Genomic DNA, 12,647 nt, shown 5'->3' with positions numbered 1-12,647 from the left:
GTTACAGTCTTGTCCCATCACTGCAACTCCCGTACGGACTCGGGAGAGGTGAAGGTCGAGAGCCATGCGTCTTCCGAAACATGACCCGAGCCGCACTGCTTCTTGACACACTGCAAGCCAGCCACACCTTACACCTTGGTGACCGTGCATGCTTCCGGCTCGCCACCGGAGTCACTAGAGCCCGGTGTGACAAGGACATCCCGGCCGGCTAAAGGAAGGAGGCCAAGGTGGCGGCTTGAACAGACACTTTCTTACAGAGCTCCGCACCACACTTCAGAAAGATTGTGAAAAAAAACAAGTTTACAGTCATTACTATTACTGTTTTTATTTGTTCGAGATATAAGAACCTTCCTGTGACTGGAATAAGAATTGGATCATTTATTGTCCATGCAAAGTCATGACAAAAAAAGAAAGGAAGAAGCTACCAGTTCTATTGCTAATCAACAAGAGAGAAACGTGCTTATAGACAACTGCCATAACTACACTTGCCATATGGATAATATCATGCTGTTGAATGCTGTTGAAGATGACAAATTCCCCTCTTTACCGGTTACTCCATGCAAACCTCTACCTTCCAAAAAACCCAACATGAACTCTGACATCGTGGCTACCCTCTCCTTACTCATCAACTCCAGGTCTGACGCCACTGAGAAAATGGTAGGCGGAAACACCATGGTTATCAAAGGCTTGATAAAGACTGAAGTTTGCATGTGGTGAAATCAAGGATGTGAAAATGAGAGTGGCAAAAGTTGAAAAAAGTGTGGAAAAGAATAACAATGTCTACCATAGACATCTCACTGACCTGGAGCAATACACAAGAAGATGGAACCTGAGACTCTACGGTGTGCCAGAGGTGGAGAATGAGGATGTGCGAGGAGATGCTATCCACATCTGCCAAGAAGTTATGCCTGCAGAGTAGAACAAAGTTGGTGATACCATCGACGTTGTGCATCGCCTCGGCAAGAAGCAACAGCAAAACGATTCAAGACCTAGCGGTATCATCATCCTCTTCACTGCCAGATTCTACAGGGATGCTGTCTGGAAAGCTGCTAGGAAGAACGCCTTCCTTCAGAGCCATGGTATGCGTTTTGCTGAGCATCTCAGCCCAGAGGACATAGAAAGAAGGAACAAGTTGTGGCCAACGATCAAGATAGCACGAAATGAGGGAAAGGCTGCTTACTTCGTCGGAGGACGAGGCTTCATCAATGGTTCAGAAATCCATATTCCTCCCCAAAATCTCACCAGAAGAAACAGATTTATGGTTTCGGCCATTTTATTCTCATTTTCCTTGTATTGATTAAGGTCACCTAACAAGCATCAGGTGACTATTTTTTGGAATACTCAGGTACCTCAATTTATTAGTTTGTTCTTGTATGACCAGAAGGCCTATTTTCTTTACAAACTTATGAAGAAGACTGAACATTGTATTTATTTTTTTATGTATACAGTAACCAAGATACTGTTTTAAAGGGCATACAGGTCTGCTCTGACTTTACACGGTTATTGTTCTATTTAGTTATTAATACTTATTTCCAAGTGAAAAAGGTCTTAGGAACATGTGTATGTAAAACATTTTTTATTCCATTTTTTTATGATCAGTTTTCATATGCACTTAAAATAGTAGGTACCCTTTAATTTAAATTATTATTTTCTATTGTATTTCTCAGAATAGTTCCTGATTACACTAAAGAGGGTTTTTAGTCTCTTACTACAAAGAACCCTTGGTTTGGTCTTGAACATAATTTTCTGTTGAGTTGAATTTCAAAAGCCGGATAACATCTAGCTCAGAGTTTATGGAATAAGCTATTTTCACTTTAAGTTGACTTAAATGGTGCAGATCTCGGTTCCTTATCGCTTACGTTTACTGTTCCTACGCTTTTGACTCATCCTACTACAGTTTATACTTGTATATCATCTTTGTTGTTTTGTCTTTGTCTATAGTTTCTCTTAATGCTAGGGGGTTGCAAAAAACAATGTGAAGCGCAAGGCCTTATTTTTATTTGCTTATCAATTTCTAACAGATTTTTGGCTTATATCCAAATGTATTGACAGTGAGTGTACAAATATTTGTACTCCTCCACTCACAGACCATAGGGCCATTTACATTGATATCAAAATATTTACCCCTGATACTAACCTTGGTAGAGCATCCTACTGGAAGCTAAATAGCTCGTTATTAAATAATGATATAGTTAAGTTTGAGGTTAAAGATCTGCTTTCACACTTTTGGGAAAGGGCTTGTGAAGAAAAATCTTATTGCAAGAACTGGGAGCGCTTTACATTTGAGGTGTCCAAATACCTTAGAAAATATGGTAGTAATCTTGCTAAGACCAGAAGAGCCGAGGAGGAAAAGGTGATCATTAAGATAACTTCCCTTTCTCAGAGGTCCCCGGCCAGCCTCTCGGCGGAGGAGAAGATGGAACTGATTGAGTTACAAAATAATAAACTGGATAATATATATAGATTAAAAGCAGAGGAGCCTTTATTAGATCTAGGAAAAAATGGATTGAGGAGGGAGAACAGAATTCATTCTATTTCTTTAGACTTGAGAAATGTCACTCTACAAATAACACTATCCATAAGTTAAACATTGATGGTGTTATTACAGATGACCAAAAATTAATCACTAAATACTCTATCAATTTTTACAGAAAATTGTATACTGTCATGAATCCATAGATATGTTTTTTGACTCACTGAATAATGTTCACTCTATCAGTGATATAGAATCTAAACAGTGTGACGAACCCATCAAATTGAAGAGATTATAGAGTCTATCAAACATCTAAAGAACAATAAATCACCAGGTGTTGATGGAATTACATCAGAATTTTGCAAATTATTTTCTGAACAAGTAGCTCCCTCCCTATTTGAAGTCTTTTTAGAGAGTATTAAATACATTGTTCTCCAACCTACAATGAGTCAGGGATTAATAACACTGATACCCAAGTCTAAAAAATAAGTGCTGCTCATCGATAACTGGTGTCCAATTTGTCTTCTTAATAATGACTATAAGATATTAGCCTTACTACTTGCAAAAAGAATGAAAGAAGTCCTGGATGCAATCATTGATGAAACACAGTCTGGATTTATGAGGAACAGACATATTTCTAACAATGTCAGACTAGTATTAGACATACCTCACTACTCAGACCTAAAAACCGAGGATAGCTTCATATTATTTTTAAAAGCATTTGACACAGAGACTTGGCTTTGGGGATTTTTGGGGCTATTAAGACTCTCTATACACATGGTAACAGCTCTATCAAATTGAAATATGGCACCTCACCTCGATTTCAGTTAAAGCGAGGAATTAGGCAAGGTTGTCCTATCTCTCCATACATGTTTTTATTAACCAGCCAACTTCTTACAAATTCTTTAAATAATAGTCCTGTACAAGGTATTTCCATAGCTGGTAAAGAAATTATTATAAGCCAGCTGGTTGACGATACGACACTTTTTCTGAAAGACGCTAACCAAATTCCCATATCGATTAATGTGATTACAATCCTTTTCCAAAGCGTCTGGTCTATATCTTAACATTAATAAATGTGAACTCATGGCTGTCAAAGATTGTGTGACACCTTCATATTATGGTATTCCAGTTAAAGAAGAACTTCCATATTTAGGCATAACCATTACAAAGGATCAGAAGTCAAGAGGCTTACTAAATTTTAACCCTCTTGTTAAAAAAACGATGAAGAAGCTAAATCAATGGCTACAGAGAGAGGGACTTAATTTTTAAAAAGAAGAGTCCTAATAACCAAGGCTGAAGATATCTCTAGACTAACATAAGGCGCTCTATCTTTATATCTTGACAGTAAAATAAGCATGGAGATAGACCAGATGCTTTTCAACTTTCTGTGGAAAAACCGTACCCATTACATTAGGAAAACTGAACACTTATGAGAATGGTGGGCTGACTTTTCTGGACTTTACTACCTTAAATAATACTTTTAAGATCAATTGGATAAAACAATTCCAAAGAAAACCCACTTCTATGTGATCATTTTATTCCTCATAATTCCTCCTTTTATAATTGTATTCCTTATCATGTCTTCTCTACTTTTGGTGGCCTTAACTTCATGTTGGTTTGCAATTGTAACATTGACAAAGTTCCAGTGAAGCTTTCTGCTTTTCATCGGCAGGTTTTCTTGTCATGATCCTTAATTTATAAGCATAATTTTCCTCCACACAGGTATTATATATGGAATAATCGGGATTATATTGTATAAAAATACTTCTTTGTTTTTTGAATATTGGTTCCCGAAATAATATCCTATTGGAGAGCCAACTGGTAAATACAGAGGGTCCTTTACTTAGTTATAAGGAATTCTTATCACTTTACAAGGTAACATCTAAAGATTTTGCAATTGTTTTAGATGCCATTCCCTCGTGTGTTGCTTTATTATTCAGGAACGTGTCAAGACCTGACCCTCAGAGCCTACCTTCTATTGACCCTGTTGACTCATTTCTTTTGGTCCATTCAACAACAGAGCAATACGAACCTTGTTTCAGCAGGATGTTGTATCTATACCTTATGTCATGACTTATTGGAATAGATTTATTGATAATGTCTGTTGGAAAAAAGTTTGGATGTTGCCACACACATACCTACTTGTTAACAAAATTAAGGAAGTTTCCTTTAAAATTATTCATAAATATTATCCTGCCAACCACTATATGAAGAAGTTTAAGGAAAACATCAACTTAAATTGTTCCTTTTGTAATGACCACCCAGAAACAGTGTTGCATATTTTTTGGCATTGTATTCATGTATTCATTCATCAGTAGATTTATAATTGAACATATTTATGAAGATGTTACACTATTGTGGAGAGATGTAGTGCTTGGATTCTTTACCTACGATAGAAATAAGCTGAAACATTTATGTAATTAATGTCATTATTCTTTTGACAAAATGTCATATTCACAAATGTAAATTTACAAATAAAACACCACATTTTCTTACCTTACAAAAAGAAATAGAACTGTATTTTAAGACAATTAAATACTCTACTAATAAAAAAGCTCTTAGAATTATAAGTGTATGTATGTCTCTTAAGGTCCTTGTATAATGTGATATTGTACCCCGTAGCCCAATTGTCCTTTATATATTATTTATATGTACTTTTGTTCCCACAGGTACTTCCTGTATTGATTTGTTGTTAATGGATAAGAGCGTCTGCTAAATGACTTAAATGTAAATGTAATGTAATGTTAATAAAACATAAAAAAATATAAATGTAAAAAATGTCCTTTGTATATTATTTATATATACTTGTGTTCCCACATGTACTTCCTGTATTGATTTGTTGTTAATAAAAACATATACATACAATTTTTATAATTAAAAGTACATTAAGTCCGGCTAAACTCCCCTAACCCGGACGACGCTGGGCCGATTGTGCGTCCAAGGGTTCCCGAAAGTATCGCGATGTTGCGCAACAGGGTTTACAAACTCTGCGTTTGGGCTACGCCTCTTCCGCTGTGATTTAAGGAAGCACCGTTAATGTCCGTGTTTGGGTGATTTTTTCGATCAGTCAGTCAACAGTCGCTTTGGTGCTCTCGAACGCGGCCGATGTTATTTCCGCATCAGTAGTGCGGGCACTGTAACTTCAGCCGTTCTCATCTAAAGAACTAAGGGGTATGTACTTTTACTTTAATAGATTTTTGAAGCTATTGGCACAGTCCAGTGAATGTTGCTCTTTCCAAGTTATGTTAGTGGAAACAACACATCCTCCGTATTTGAAACTATTAAAATGTTTGTTTTTTCCAAAAGTCTGTCAACCGTACCTTAGTCAGGTAAACCACCACACATTTAGTTGGTATGCACCAGAGCTGTCAAACTGCATGTTTTATTAGTGCCACAGTATGAATCATAAAACCCGGAAATCGTTCCATTTGTTATTTCGCCATTTATTTTTCCATCTGGGTGTTTAAAACTATTTCATATAAGATCTGTGTTTCGTGTAGGCTTACCCTGGGGTGGCACATTGATAACCGCGCAAATCTCTCTCGGACGTGTTAACTTTTATAAATATTTAGCATAGCAATTTTTGGGGAATAAATTGAAGGGAATACACGGTTTATCAGAACGTCACGCCAAGGTAAGCCTACAACAAACACACAATTAATTGAATTAAATGGTTGTGTTTCAAACTCAAAGTAGACAGCCCTAAACCTTCAGTCCTTGGAGGGGAGGAGAAAGTCCCTCAACCATATTTGTCGTCGGTTCAAATGATTAGCCAAAGTAAGGACGTTTGCAACGTATGCCCTATTTTTTAATGGAGTTTGCGAGTGTCCAATTATGTTCATATCGGTAATTCAATTCGCGATGATTGTATAAGCTACCTGTGGCTGAAAACAATCATTGTGGGATGAACAAGTGATGAATTTCTGGGCAAGGGCAGTCAAAAATGATTCCATATTTGAAAAAATGTTTCTATTAACAACAAATCAATACAGAAAGTAAATGTGGGAACACATTGTGTATATATATACATAATATACAAAGGACAATTGGCCTAGGGGGTAGAATTTCACATTACACAAGGACCTTAAGGGACATGCATACACTTATTATTCGTACAGCTTTTTTGTTAGTAGAGCATTTAATTGTCTTAAAATACAGTTCAATTTATTTTTGTACGGTTAGAAAATGTGGTGTTTTTACCAACGATAGAAAAGGAAAAAAATCCTTCCTCTCTTGCCCTGCAAGTGTATACTCGTAAGATGTCATGACACGTCATCAGAAGTGTCCACTTCATTTGTGGGCTGAGGGGATAGGGTGTGTCTTTTAAGTGTTTGGAGCGCAAGCAATGTGAAATTGAATGGCCGAAAAACTGTTGGAACCATTTCAGAGATGTTAAGGGTATTATGACGCTTCCACTGTGGCAGACAATTTGAGAAAACAGTACAGGAATTGTATTATTCTCCTAATGAACTCTACCCAATTGTAATGTACAGTAAGTACACTCTTAGAAGATAAAAAAGAGAGCCTAGAAAAGGGTTCTTATATAGCCTAAAAATGTGTTCTATATTTAAGCAATACGGCTCGAGGAGGTGTGGTATATAGCCAATATAACACGGCTAAGGGCTGTTCTAGTGCCTGGACACAGCCCCTGTCTGTGGTATATTGGCCATATATCACAAACCCACAAGGTCCCTTATTGTTATTATAAACTGTTTACCAGCATAATAAGAGCAGTAAAATAAATGTTTTGTCATACCCGTGGTATACGGTCTGATATACCACGGCTGTCAGCCAGTTAGCATTCAGGGCTCGAATCACCCAGTTTATGAAGATTCTTATAAACTGTGTGGTTAAAACCTGAATGCTGATTGGCTGACAGCCGTGCTATATCAGACCCATATATCACAGTTTACTGATGTCCCTTTGAACAGAGTCCCCCATGTTGGCGGTGTGGATATGGAAATGGCAAGCATAAGCTACGGACAACAAACAATTGCATTTTATCGATGGCAATTTGAATGCACAGAGATACTGTGACGAGATCCTGAGGCACATTTAAAATGGTTGCTTTTATAGTTTTGTTCAGTATAAGTGTAGAATAGATATATAAAATAATAAAAGGTCAGGCCTACTTTATGTCCCAGAATTATTTGTATTTAATTGAACAGTTCACTGTACTCACCACATTGCTTTTCTTCCTCAGATATCCCTGCGTAGATAAAATCGTCAGGAGTTATGGAACACAAGATTGATTTTCAAGAACTCCTGGCCAGACTGGTTATCTCAGAGCCAACAGATCCTATTATCAAGTGCATTATTAATAATAATCTGCAGAGGCTGAAGAAATTGATTAGAGGCAAGGACATCAATGCATTGTACCCTTGTGTTGAGTTACAAGATGAAGTAACCCCTTTAATTGCTGCTGTTGCATTTGCAAATCAGGAGATTTGTACATTTCTTCTGGGAAAAGGTGCTGACTCCAACAAACCATCAAAGAGATATTTAGCACCACTGCATTATGCTGGACTGCGTAAAGTTCCAGTGAATATTGTGACAACATTACTGGAAGCAAAGGCAGATCCAAATGGTCTAGCAGAACAACAATTATTTCCAATTCAATTAGCACATGACAGAGAGGATATTGTGAAGGAGCTTCTCAAATCTGGAGCTTTAATGTGGCTAAATCATGGCGTCCATCCTGCAATTGATCAGAAATTGGCAAGAATAATTGGAAACTTTGCTAAAGAGAGTGAGTTCTTTTCCAAAATCAAGCTTTTTTTACATTTTGCACAAGCAATAAAACAAACATCCCCAACAGATGTTTTCAAGCACTATGATCTTCACTTACTAGAGGAGAACCCACAAACCCACCTCACAATGATTGACATGTGCTTTAACGTTGAAGGTGCAAATGAAGACGAATACTTCCAGAAAGCCATGAAATGGTTGAACGACTCCAAGAAACTAGTTTCCTATGTTGAAGACGTAAGCAAACGTCTGTCCACAGTTCCTCTGAAGTTTAGGGCAGGTGCATTGAAATCCTTATATAGAGTTGTTTGCGCAATGAGGGAAATACCTAATGAGGTGTCACTTACCCTAATTCCTGAGTTAGTGAAACTGCTTTCCTCTAAAACAGAAGATTATCTTGTGCCATTGATCATTGTTACGCTCTATTGCATCACACAGAAGACAAAAGACAAGGATCGTTGGAGCAACTCTGACCTTGAGGAAATATGCAAGCACATTGTCCCATGCACACAGAGGAAGGGTTATCCCTATGAATTGAGGATGTATGCCTATGCATTGCTAGCAGATCTTTACACATTTAGTTGTGTTCCTGGTTACATCAGCTCTCTGGGACTGACTCTGGTACCTGAAGGACTACTTAACTGGGGAAGGGATGAAAACCTGAAAGTAAAGCTGAGAGATCTAAACATGACCTTAGACAGACAACGTTCTGTCTCCATGTCAACAAGTGAAGATTCAAAAGACAGTCATTTGTCAGAAACCAAGAAGAAGAAGAGGAAGAAGATTAAGAAGATGAAGAGAACGGCAGAAAAACAAGACATACCAAAAGAAGAGACAGACACACAAGAAAATAAAACCTGTTTAGCCTTCAATACTTCATCTACTGCTGTTGAGGAATCTGGCCTTGATGAGTGTTCTAGTGTCAAGCCATTCCACCCCACCACTGACACGTCACCATTACAGCGCAAATGGCACAAAGTCAGCAAGCGGTGGGAGACACAGTTAGAGAAGCTTGCCAACGTGGATGAAAGTAAAGTTTATAAAGTAGGAAACCTCAATCTTATATATAATGATGATTACTTTCGCATAGCAAAGGGAAGTGATGGAACTGAGGTCTTCTTGGGCCTGAGGGATGATGGCACTGAAGTAGCTATAAAGAGAATGATCAGGTCAAACTATCAGTTTCTCAAGAGTGAGGAAGGATTTTTTCATCTTCCAGAGCTTGACAGTAGCTGTATTGTGAGATACATGGACTTTGCAGAAGACAGTTTCTTTGGTTATCTTGCTCTTCAGCTCTGTGAATACACTCTGGATGAGTACATTAATACACACCTGTCCAAGGACGACACTCATGCCCTGATGAAAATCACTCAAGAGGTGCTCCGCAGTTTAAGTGTCCTTCATGGTCCAACTACCAAAGTCCTTCATCGGGATATCAAACCTCAGAATGTTTTGATAGGTGAGAGATACTATAGCATTGCACAGTTCAGCCTTTCACTCCCACTAAATATAAAACATGGCTTTCATCATTATGGATTTAAAATCCATATGCAGTATCATAAAGTCATTTTCTAGTATCTATACTTATGAAAAGCATGATATTGTGATATTATTTATCCTTAACAGATATCAATGGAAATGCAAAATTGGCAGATTTTGGCATAAGTCGCAGATTGACAGTGGAACAAACAACTCTACACACAGTCCCTGCGGGAACAAAATGCTGGATGGCCAAGGAGATGTTAGACAAACAAGCCTCTGGATATAAGAGGAGCTCTGACATACAGGTTGAGCAAAGTGAAGATAGAATAAAGATAATTTCCTGTTTGTAGAGCGATGGACTGAATGATTGTTGAAATTTCAGGTGGCTGGGATGTTGGTATACTACGTTCTTTCTGGTGGACACCACCCCTTTGAAGGTCCACTTGGTGATGAACTTGAACAGAATCAAAACATAATCAAGGGGACTTACACACTAGAACATGTGGCAGACGAGGTTGCGAAGGACCTCATTGAGTGGATGATCAATGAAGACCCTGCTGGGAGACCTACAGTGGAGGAGACCCTGAATCATCCCTCTTCTGGAAACCACAGAGGTGAAAATCTTTATTTGTCACTTAAAGTTGTTTGTTAGTATGGCACCCTGTATAATGAATAATAATAATGAACTTTACTGACTTTATTGTCCCCATGGGGAAATGTTGTTGCTGTGTCATGTACATGTTTAAAGTGGCGTTTAAATAACAAAGCAAATTGACCATACAACTTCCATAAGTTACAACCAATAAAGAGAGTAGCCTGCTGGCCTTACTGGGTCGATAGGAACATTAGCTTGAGCTATTTAGTAGGGATATCGCACCACATTTCATACATTGCATTTAACACACAAACTAAAGCTAAACATAAGGACAAAACATTTTGGGATCAGTATTCCAGTAATAGTGACAGAATGATTGACACAATGATAATACTGTACGTGCATAATGAAAATAATGAGTTCATATTATTCCGATGTATAGGATGCTTTAGCTTGGGCAAAATAAGAGACGATGCTAAAGTATATGCATTAAACTGAGGACACAAAGTACATGAATGTATGACTAGACATTTTTTACTGTATATTGTTGTCTTTCAGGAGAGTTGAGTACTTGAGAATAATTGGGAATGAGGAGGTCGGGAAGTATAGCGACGCTGACCAAAAACTTCTAGAAGCTCTGAAACAAAGTGCTACGGAGAGAACCTTCTGTCAGTGGAGATCCAAGGTGAACCAGATGTCATTTTTATAAAATGTACAGTGTGGCAAAAAAATATTTAGTCAGCCACCAATTGTGCAAGTTCTCCCACTTAAAAAGATGAGAGGCCTGTAATTTTCATGATAGATACACTTACACTATGACAGACAAAATTAGTTTTTTTTTTTTTAGAAAATCACATTGTAGGATTTTTAATAAATTTATTTGCAAATTATGGTGGAAAAAAAGTATTTGGTCAATAACAAAAGTTTATCTTAATACTTTGTTATATACCCTTTGTTGGCAATGACAGAGGTCAAACGTTTTCTGTAAGTCTTCACAAGGTTTTCACACACTGGTATTTTGGCCCATTCCTCCATGCAGATCTCCTCTAGAGCAGTGATGTTTTGGGGCTGTTGCTGGGCAACACGGACTTTCAACTCCCTCCAAAGATTTTCTATGGGGTTGAGATCTGGAGACTGGCTAGGCCACTCCAGGACCTTGAAATGCTTCTTACGAAGCCACTCCTTCGTTGCCCGGGCGGTGTGTTTGGGATCATTGTCATGCTGAAAGACCCAGCCACGTTTCATCTTCCAATGAATGCCCTTGCTGATGAAAGGAGGTTTTCACTCAAAATCTCACAATACATGGCCCCATACATTCTTTCCTTTACACCGGATCAGTCGTCCTGGTCCCTTTGCAGAAAAACAGCCCCAAAGCATGATGTTTCCACTTTCATGCTTCACAGTGGGTATGGTGTTCTTTGGATGCAACTCAGCATTCTTTGTCCTCCAAACACGACGAGTTGAGTTTTTACCAAAAAGTTATATTTTGGTTTCATCTGACCACATGACATTCTCCCAATCTTCTTCTGGATCATCCAAATGCTCTCTAGCAAACTTCAGACGGGCCTGGACATGTACTGGCTTAAGCAGGCACTGCGGGATTTGAGTCCCTGGCGGCGTAGTGTGTTACTTTGGTCCCAGCTCTCTGCAGGTCATTCACTAGGCTCCCCCGTGTGGTTCTGGGATTTTTGCTCACCGTTCTTATGATCATTTTGACCCCACTGGGTGAGATCTTGCGTGGAGCCTCAGATCGAGGGAGATTATCAGTGGTTTTGTATGTCTTCTATTTCCTAATAATTAGTCCCACAGTTGATTTCTTCAAACCAAGCTGCTTACCTATTGCAGATTCAGTCTTCCCAGCCTGGTGCAGGTCTACAATTTTGTTTCTGGTGTCCTTTGACAGCTCTTTGGTCTTGGCTATAGTGGAGTTTGGAGTGTGACTGTTTGATGTCGTGGACAGGTGTCTTTTATACTGATAACAAGTTCAAACAGGTGCCATTAATACAGGTAACGAGTGGAGGACAGAGAGCCTCATAAAGAAGTTACAGGTCTGTGAGAGCCAGAACTCTTGCTTGTTTGTAGGTGACAAAATACTTATTTAACACCATAATTAGCAAATAAAGTAATTAAAAATCCTACAATGTGGTTTTCTGGAGAAAAAAAATCTCATTTTGTCTGTCATAGTTGAAGTGTACGAATTACAGGCCTCATCTTTATTAATGGGAGAATTTTCACAATTGGTGGCTGACTAAATACTTTTTTTGCCCCACTGTATATACCTGTACATGTATATTAAAACATGTATACACTAATGCAAAAGTGTGGGAGTACCCTCTCCCCTGGCAG

The 12,647-nt window shown here is 38.3% G+C and overlaps 1 protein-coding gene across 6 annotated transcripts in view; it reads left to right on the top strand.

Moving 5' to 3' along the window:
• The first annotated feature begins 5,526 nt into the window (after nt 1-5,526).
• The window catches only part of LOC115122193 (uncharacterized), a 40,124-nt gene continuing 33,003 nt past the window's right edge, over nt 5,527-12,647 (top strand). Inside the window, exons 1-5 of one of the 6 annotated variants that reach the window (XR_010464580.1) lie at nt 5,527-5,647; nt 7,680-9,683; nt 9,851-10,011; nt 10,089-10,320; nt 10,860-10,986. The gene's annotated coding sequence lies outside the window, so the exon portion shown is untranslated. Of the gene's footprint in view, nt 5,648-5,871; nt 6,111-6,152; nt 6,254-6,318; nt 6,969-7,679; nt 9,684-9,850; nt 10,321-10,859; nt 10,987-12,647 lie in introns of those variants that run through there. The other 5 variants (XR_010464579.1, XR_010464582.1, XR_010464581.1 and 2 more) reach the window with 5 other exon arrangements.

This window comes from Oncorhynchus nerka, linkage group LG8 (assembly GCF_034236695.1).
Source record: "Oncorhynchus nerka isolate Pitt River linkage group LG8, Oner_Uvic_2.0, whole genome shotgun sequence".
Taxonomy (NCBI): Eukaryota; Metazoa; Chordata; class Actinopteri; order Salmoniformes; family Salmonidae; genus Oncorhynchus; species Oncorhynchus nerka.
This window is presented reverse-complemented; position numbering and strand designations above follow the sequence as displayed.